At 43.4% G+C, this 9,670-nt stretch overlaps 1 pseudogene; it reads left to right on the forward strand.

Annotated features, from left to right (window-relative positions):
* The first annotated feature begins 3,999 nt into the window (after positions 1-3,999).
* Positions 4,000-5,020, forward strand: LOC114628001 (annotated as a pseudogene).
* The last annotated feature ends 4,650 nt before the right edge of the window (positions 5,021-9,670 follow it).

The following is a 9,670-nucleotide window of genomic DNA, read 5'->3' on the forward strand; positions in this document are numbered from 1 at the left end:
ACACACACACACTGAGCACACATACACTCTGCACATACATGCACACACACATGGGCACACACACTGCATACACCTACATGCAATCACATATGTACATACCCACATGCAAGCACACATATACACACACACACACATACACACATCCACACGCAAACACATGCATATACCACACATACACATACATATACACCATGCACACACATATACCACACACATACATACACATACTCACACACATACCCTGGACATCACACACACACATTTCCACATTTACAGATCCCCCCAAACCCAAACAAACACAGTGTGGCATCTATGCACAAACATGTGCGACGAGGAAGCATACAGAATCATGTATGTACATCTATTAATGCCAAATTTTCTCAGAGAAATTGTATAGTTCATACTAAGGAAAAACATGTTCTCTTAGATGTGTTCTGCTCTTCAAATGCCAACTCTCTTGACACAAACCTTTAGGCCAGCAGCAAAGGTAGCTCTGGCTTGCCTTTTCCTTTTTTGGCCAGTTCTGGATGTCCTCTGCGATTGATGTATTTACATTAAAGATTTAGGTCCACGTCTGAGCCATCTGTATCTCTACAGCTTCACAGAGAACAGATGTTTTAAAATGAATACTAGAATACCACACTCTTTAAATGTAAACTTGTCCTAACCAAGAGACTCTAATGTTACAGTGGTCTCAACAAGGTAAGTCTCTTTTCCTCTCACATACCAGAAGCATGAGAATAGCCAGGTTGTTGGGGAAGTTCTACTCAGGAAGACTTCTGAGCACCCAGAATCTCCCCTCCCCCCCATTCTGTGGCTCTGCCTCCCCGCTGAGGCCTTCACATGCCTGGTCACAATCAACTCATCCCCATGTCTGAGAAAAGCAAAAGGGGAAGGCTCACAGTAAGGGATTGCTTTGGGGATTGAAATATGACGTCTCTGTTGTACACATCACTTGCAAAAGCATCTCCTCCATCTGAATGTAGTCACATGGCTAGCCTAGCTGCAAAGGAGGCTGGGAAGTTTCAAGTCTTTATAGAAGAAAGGGAATTGGCTCTCAGATGGACAGGTAGCTATCTTATGAGCTGCTTCGTGCATTGGTAATCGGGATTGTAGGCAAAGCCTAAGATCTGACACACAGCCAGAATTTGAGAAATGGGAGCTATTATTTAACAATTTCAAAGAAATTCTTAGGGTGAATGTTAAAATAATATGAATTATTATTATTATTATACACCTTTGGTGTGGTCAAGGATATGGAAAAAATAAAAGGTCCCAGCCACAAATATTTTGGACAAGATTTGGATGGAACATGTAACCTTGAAGGCGGAGCTCACATAAGGTGTGTGCCATCTCTCTTGGCAAATCTTGAGGTAGCATCTTGGAGGAGGTGAAGACTTTCTAGAAGGGTCCCTCAGGCAAAGGCTTGCATGTAAGAGCTCTGCAAGAGCAGGAGGCTGTAATGATGGGTGTCTAGTTTCTTATTCTGCCAAAGGTGTGTTGCCATGGCCTGTGGAAGTGTTCGAGGAGCCCAGCAGGACATAAAGCTGTCATGTGCTGCCCACATTGAGTTCCACCACCTCCCCTTTCTGAGTTTTATCTTGTTCACATGCTTAATAGAGACGTGGACACTTCCCCTGTGGGGTGGTTACAAGCTGAAGCAAGATAATGGGTGTGTTTCGAGTTCTGAAACTCTGCATGTGTGAGGAATTAGGGTAATTGACTAAAAGTGGGGGCATCCATCACTGGCAGTCAGGTGTGTCCCCCACCCCCGCAGAGGTTCATGTGGTGGTTGGGTGGGGCCTTTGTACCTGTCCAAGTGAAATGCTTGCCCGACCCTCGGGAGTGGCCACAGAGCTGTCGGCCCTCATCAGTGTGTCCACTCTGGAAACGGCTTCCTTTGTGTCACAGAATTGGCACAGTTCAAACCTCTGCTTCAGGAGGTATTTTCTTTGAGTTTGCTGAATCCTCTTTAACCCAGAGAAGACAGAAGAGAAGGAAAAGCTATGCATTTCCTCCTACCTGGGCATCACCACGGCTCTCAGGCTGTCCTTGACTCCTGGTTAAAAATCATAGTTGTATGTCCACACCCCTCAGTTTCTTCGTGTGATTTTCAGGAAAGGCAATTGACTTCTTAAGATTAATGCAGGCAGCCCAACTAAGGAGCCAGTTGTGAACTCAGTCTGGTTGAGTTATTGGGACAGTGACAGGCTTTGTGAGGGTAACGCTGGGTTGAATCTCTGGCCTCCTGTCTTGCTTTGGTTATCCCTAAAGATGGGATGCAAACGTTTGTTTTGAGAAGAGCTATTGCCCAGGATCTTATGTTGAACATGAGGACAACTTTGGTGTACTTTAAGCTGGCCTGGGAGGTGTTTTGGCCTTTCTCTCTCTCTCTTATTTTTCTGGTAGCTGAAGACAGTAATACAAAGTGCTGTCATGACAGAGCTACTCATTGGCAATCTCCTGCTCATCGCTGGATTGATCCTAGATTTAGACTTCATTGTGGCTCTAGGAATGAATGGGCACATTTTACAGATTTGGAAGCTGAGGCTCTGGGAAGAATCTGGGTTTGCCTGAGCACAAATAGTGGGATCAGGACTCCCGTTTGAGTCCCACATCGTTTAAACTTCACAGCTAGGAGACTGGATCCAAAGGGCTGGGGAGGGAAACTTTCTGCCTTAGATAACCCTCAGCTGGTGCCACATCCCTTGGAGAGTCCCTTCCAGACACCCTATTCTGGGATAGTTGGAGTGTATCCTGCTGAGAGGAATCTTCATTTAGCTGAAAATCTGGTTTGGACAATTGTGGTTCAGCCATTTTATACCCAGCATTAGCATGCTGGCGTGTTCAGAGACCGGAACCCATAGATTATGCCGGCTCTTAATCCTTCCCTGTACAAGGGCCCCTGAATCATTAAGACATTCAGAGTATTTTGGAGTCTGAGGAGATGGCCGAGTGGATAAGGTACTTGCTGTGTAAGTGTGAGGACAGGAGTTTGGATATTCAGCACCCACCTAAAGTTGGTAACACATGTCTGTAATCCCAGAATTCCTGCAGTGAGTTGGGAGATGAAGACAGGAGAATACATGTATGTAGTGGAGAAGATTCCAGAGAGGTAGAGGGTAAGGATTCACATGAGATCATCTTCTGACCTACACAGGTGAACCATGACATATGTGTCTTCACCCACAAACACCACATACAGAAACATGCACACACACCTATGCACCATGCACACATGAAAAAGAGAAAAGGGTATTTAAATATCTAATCAATTAACAAACAGTACCTACTATTGCCAATTCGTAACATATGGAAACAGGCCTGCATGTTATTCATCAAAGCATCTATGTAAGCTGATAATAGTTGTACATATATGATAGGCAGTTCACATAGAGCCAATGAGTATATGGAAAGTTAATCACTTTCACTAGCAATCAGAGAAATGCAAATTAGAGCAGCAATAAGACATTGCTTACATTCATCAGATAGGCAGAAATTCCAAGTTGGATATTATCTAATTGTTTGTATGTGCTTGGCCCAGGGAGTGGCACTATTAGAAGATGTGGCCATATTGGAGTGGGTGTGGCCCTGTTGGAGGAAGTGTGTCACTGTGGGTGTGGGCTTTAAGACCCTCATCCTAGCTGCCTGGAAGCCAGTCTTCTCCTAGCAGTTTTTAGATGAAGATGTAGAACTCTCAGTTCCTTCTGCACCATGCCTGCCTGGATGCTGCCATATTCCTGCCTTGATGATAATAGACTGAACCTCTGAACCTGTAAGCCAGCCCCAATTAAATGTTGTCCTTATAAGAGTTGCCTTGGTCATGGTGTCTGTTCACAGCAGTAAAACCCTAACCAAGAAACTGATGGTGGCTAGGGTAGCGGAAATGTATATCTTTTTCTATTTTCTGTTCATAGGGATATAAATCAAGACAGCTAGGCTCTCTGCTCCTCCCTGTTCCAGAGACAGCTGCATCTCTTTGTGCAGTGCCAGCCTCGTCCTATAGACAAGATGGTGAAGGTCGGTGTGAATGGATTTGGCTGTTATTGGGTACCTGGTTACCAGGGCTGCCTTCTGCTCTGCATCTGGCAAACTGGAGATTGTTGCCATCAATAAGCCCTTTGTTGACCTCAACTACATGGTCTACATGTTCCAGTATGACTCCACCCATGGCAAATTCAGTGGCACAGTCAAGGCTGAGAATGGGAAGCTTGCCATCAACGGGAAGCCCATCACCATCTTCCAGGAGCGAGATCCTGCTAACATCAAATGGGGTGATGCTGGTGCTGAGTATGTCATGGAGTCTACTGGCATCTTCACCACCATGGAGAAGGCCAGGGTCCACTTGAAGGGTGGGGCCAAAAGGATCATCATCTCCGCCCCTTCTGCTGATGCCACCATGTTTGTGATGGGTATGAACCACGAGAAATATGACAACTTGCTCAAGATTGTCAGCAATGCATCCTGTACCACCAACTGCTTAGCCTTCCTGGCCAAGGTCATCCATGACAACTTTGGCATCATGGAAGGGCTCATGACCATGGTCCATGGCATCACTGCCGCTCAGAAGACTGTGGATGGTTCCTCTGGAATGCTGTGGCATACTGTCCGTGGGGCTGCCCAGAACATCATCCTTGCATCCAGTGGTGCTGCCAAGGCTGTGGGCAAGGTCATCCCAGAGCTGAACAGGAAGCTCACTGGCATGGCCTTCTGTGTTCCTACCCCCAATGTATCTGCTGTGGATCTGACATGCAGCCTGGAGAAACCTGCCAAGTATGATGACATCAAGAAGGTGGTGAAACAGGCATCTGAGGGCCCACTGAAGGGCATCCTAGGCTACACTGAGGACCAGGTTGTCCCCTGTGACTTCAACAACAACTCTCATTTTTCCACATTTGATGCTGGGGCTGGCATTGCTCTCAATGACAACTTTGTAAAGCTCATTTCCTTGTATGACAATGAATATGGTTACGGCAACAGGCTTGTGAACTTCATGGCCTACATGGCCTCCAAGGAATAAGGAGCCCTGTACCACTCAACCCAGCAAGGACACTGAGAGCAAGAGAGAGGCCCTCAATTGCTGAGGAGTCCCTGTCCCCAACACTGAGCATCTCCCTCACAATTTCCATCCCAGACCCCCATAATAATAGGAGGGGCCTAGGGAGCCCTTCCTACTCTCTTGAATACCATCAATAAAGTTTGCTGCACCCACAAAAAAAGATGGCTAGCTTGCAGGGGAATATGGGAGTTACTAATAAAACAACAGGCACACATACCAGGGTTTAGTAGGTTTTTGTTGCTGATAATTCTTGAAGTGTACAAGACAAAACACATACTGAGTCTAAAATACCAAAAACACAGATTAATTGCCTGAACATGGAAGGATTTTTTTTCAAACAATGAGATAAGTACACAATGGGATGATGCACAGCCATCTAGATGAATTATCAGGGTAACCTGTGCTACAGGGGAGAGACTCTCTGGGCTGTCATGAAAACTCATATTTTTCAACAAATTTCCATCTGATGCCAATGGCAAAGCACTATAGTCTCAGAGGTCTCTGTTAGTGTGAAACACATAATAGTGTATCTATGTGTTGGGGATATGCACGTGGCACATCAATTCTGTGGAGGTCAGAGGGCAGCTTGGAGGAATTGATTCTCTCCTTCCACCATGTAGGTTCTAGGGATAGAACTCAGCTCCTCAGGCTTGGAAGCCAACATTTACCCATTGTGTTTTCTCCATAGCCCAACACACAGGCTATGATAGTTACTCTCGGTTGTCAACTTGAAAAGTCTAAAACCAACTAAAATCTAAATGGCTGGGTACGCTTCTAATCTGGATCTTTGAGGTGGGACTATCCACCTTTAATTTGGTCCATGTCTTCGGCTGATAGCCTATATAAAGGACACGGAAGAAGGAAGCTTGCTTTCTTTACCTGGTTGTTCTTATTGGCAAGTTAAGTGCATTCTTTTTAGCAGCATTAGAACCTACTCTGGGATTCCAGCATACACTGCTAACCAATGGAGACATCGAGCTTCATGGAGTGAACATCTACTGGATTCTTGGATATCCTTTTGATAGAGAGCTATGGTTGAGCTAGCTGGACCACAGTCTGTAAGCTATTCTAATGAACGTCCGTGTGTGTGTGTGTGTGTGTGTGTGTGTGTGTATGCGTGCGCGCGCGCGTGCGTGCCTGTTCATTCTACAATTCCATAAATCCTGTTCCTCTGGAGAACCTTGATAAATACACAGGCTTTTAAATCTTGATATAGGGTTATCTGTATCTGTTAACATGAGAAAACATCTGAGGAGAGTTCAGGAGAGAGGCAGTAGCCTCCTTCTTTGGGGGAGGTCACAGAATGGAAATCATCCCAGTAAGGGACAAAGAACAGGGGAAGGCTATGAGGCCACAAATATAGCTTGAAATTTCACTTTCCAGCTTGCCGGCAGTGGGACCTTGTGCAGATTCTTAACTTCCTCAGATTCAAGATTCTCCTTTGGAAAATGTGGACAGTAATCGGCTTATCTGGGAAGAATACACTGAAGGCCCAGAGAGGACTTCAGATCATGCCCAGCATGTAATACAGAAAAGTTCATTGGTGGCATTTATTTATTTATTTTTGCCTTTAGTTTTGAGACAGCATCTATTACTTTTATCTAGAACTTGCCAGTTTGGTGAGGAGGTTCACCATGAAATCTCGTAAATGTGCCGGTCTCCACCTTTCCGGCACTAAGATCACAAGTTCAGGTTCTCCTCCGTTAAATCAACTCAAAAATCAAAGCAAAACAAAGCAAAGCAAAGCCAGCCCCACAGATTCTAGGGGTAGAAATCATGTCTGAACACCCACATAATAAGCCATTTACCAACTGAACTGTGTCTCCAGTCTCATCAGCTTTTTTCTCCGTTTTACACATCACCCTTTAAAGTTTAGAAAACGGTATCTCAGAGTATTGCCATAACAGCAGTTATGCATAGAGGGTGCGCTGATCACACATAAGCTTTTGCATTTCACAGGCACATTTATAATTTCGCCATGAAGGTCCTCCTCTAACGGCCCAGTTATTTTTTCTTTTAATTTAAAAAAAAAATTAAAGTATCTGTGTACTGTATTTACATCGCTTCCTCCTTCCAGCCCTTCTCGTCTGCCATCCCTCAAATTTATGACCTTTTTTTCTTTAGTATTAATATTTTTCAACTATAATTTTTTAAAATGTCCTTGCCTTTTCCTCCCAGTTTTTCTCAGACCACAGTTGCTTTGGAGTTCCTCACCCTCCAACCTGCCTGAGCGTCTCAGCTGAGGGCAAGGCCTTTCTTTTTTCTACATTCCCCCTCAGGTTCTTTAAGGCCTGTATCAATTTAACCTCTATTTTTCACTTGCCTGATTCCTGATTTTGTCACACAAACAAAAGCCCTGAGACAAGCCCCCAAAGAAACCTATCTCTCCCCTTCTACCAGGATTTCTCAGTAACTTACTGGAGCACACCAGAGAGAGCCCAGCCCTGGGAGTTTGAGCATGTGGAAGGGGCAGGTCCCTGCCACACTAGATTCATCAAGAAAACAGCTTAATTAAGCCTGAGTGTCAACAGCTCTGTTTTTAAAGCAAGTCACTGCTACTATAAAAGGTTCCTTTTCCCTGGGTACATAATCCTATTTTTACACTGTGCAATTGGCCATGAGACCTTCTTGCATTAAGCAGATATCAAGTAACTCACATTCTACTCAGTAAGAGAATGGTGATGGCAAAGAGATGCCGAGAAGCCTCCTTTCTTGGTCTGTTTTTCCAAATTTCTTCATGTGTGCATTTGTTTAATATACTATTTTTTTTTTCTGGCTTCCACACTAGACAAGGCAAATGTCACCTCAGTCTGTTGCTGTGACTCTAGTCATGACACAATGATTTCCACTTTTCTTTCTGGATGAATAAATAAGTGAAGATTTAGAGAAATCAAATAAAACCTTATACAGTCTCACAGCTTGTGCATAAATGGGGCACGCCAGTGATTTGATTCTTTCTCTGATGTAGCTGTTCTGTAGCATCAGGAAGTAGCAGAGATGAGGTTTGTAAAGCCTCAACCTTAGGTGTTTTTAATTTTATTTTATTTTTATTTTAGATTTGGCTGTAAATACCTAGCCGAGGAGACTTTTGTAGAAATGAAAATTACTGCCATGATGTATTTAGGTCACCACTGGGTCCTGTGTAAGTGCGTTGCAAGCCTTGCTATATATAGGTTAAGGTGGCAGAGGAGGATGGCCAGAGCAATGTGTCTATGGATGGTTTGTGGATTAGATTCCTCCATAACTGCCACACACCTTTTTTATTCATCTCTCAGTATTTTATACAACCCATTGATACAAGCTCAACAGAGACAGATTTCTCAGCTTCTCATACAGTCAGAAATCTGCATCTGATCTGAATTCTACCGATGGACGTACCAGGCCAAGTGGAAGGAGCAGGAGATGGACTGCCAACACAAGAAGATCAGATTGTGGTAGGGCTAGCAGAGTATTTGAGGAGGGAGCTCCCTGTAGTGAAGTTTGCAGAGTCCTTTATTTAGTACTGGAGGTTTTGATATGTGGGCTGCAAAGAACTTGAGTAGAACAGTACAGTGCATTTCTTAGTACCCAAATATATTTTGCTAGTCCTCCTAGAAAGTCTACTAACTATATAATCTTTCTTAATAAATTCTTTTTTAACTTAAACTGACTAGTTTCTGTGGTTTGATAAAAAAGCACTCACAGACCAACATTGCCTCACCCAGAAATATGGAACTGGAAACACCCTCTTTGAATATTCAAAGTATCTCTCAGTGGGTGGCCAATTCTTTGAACCAATGTGTTTTAAATACCTAGTGCATTTCAGATTGGGCCATCAAGACAAGGAGCAGATACATAGAGGGAAACAGAGATACTTCCTAAATTTTTATTTTCTGAATCGTCTTAATTATTTGTGGTCACTTTAAATGATAGTTTCAATGTGCCAAAATGTATTGCCTAAGTTAACAAGGACATTTAAACTTCATAACCAGATTATGACCCTGAAAAGCAGGAAAACTTCCATGCTTCCAGACATTAGACTATGTCTATGGCTAGCAATTTGTACTGCTCTAAATAGTGGGTAATGGAAAATGAAGATATAATGGTTACACAGAATTAATAGGATTCTGTATGACAAAGATGAAACACACACACATGCATACACAAGCATGCACACAGATTATGACATGCAGAGATTATGACACTCACGCAGATTATGACACACACACAGAGATACACATCATTTATGACACACAGGGAGATTATAATGTACACATGCACACATAGATTATCACACAAAGAAAATATTACACACATGCATGCGCACACACACAGATTATGACACACACATACAGACACAGAGATTGTGACACATACAGATTATGACACACAGATTATCACACACAAAGATTATTACACACACATACATGCACACATGAGCACACACAAAAATTATGACACACACATGCACAAATACAGATTATGACACACAGATTATCACAAACATCACACACAGAGATTATTACATATACAGATTACCACACACAGAGATTCTCTCTCTCTCTCTCTCTCTCTCTCTCACACACACACACACACACACACACACATTAAGTAACCTGACAACACATCTAG

This window comes from Grammomys surdaster, unplaced genomic scaffold, assembly GCF_004785775.1.
Source record: "Grammomys surdaster isolate TR1022 unplaced genomic scaffold, NIH_TR_1.0 66, whole genome shotgun sequence".
NCBI classification, from domain to species: Eukaryota; Metazoa; Chordata; class Mammalia; order Rodentia; family Muridae; genus Grammomys; species Grammomys surdaster.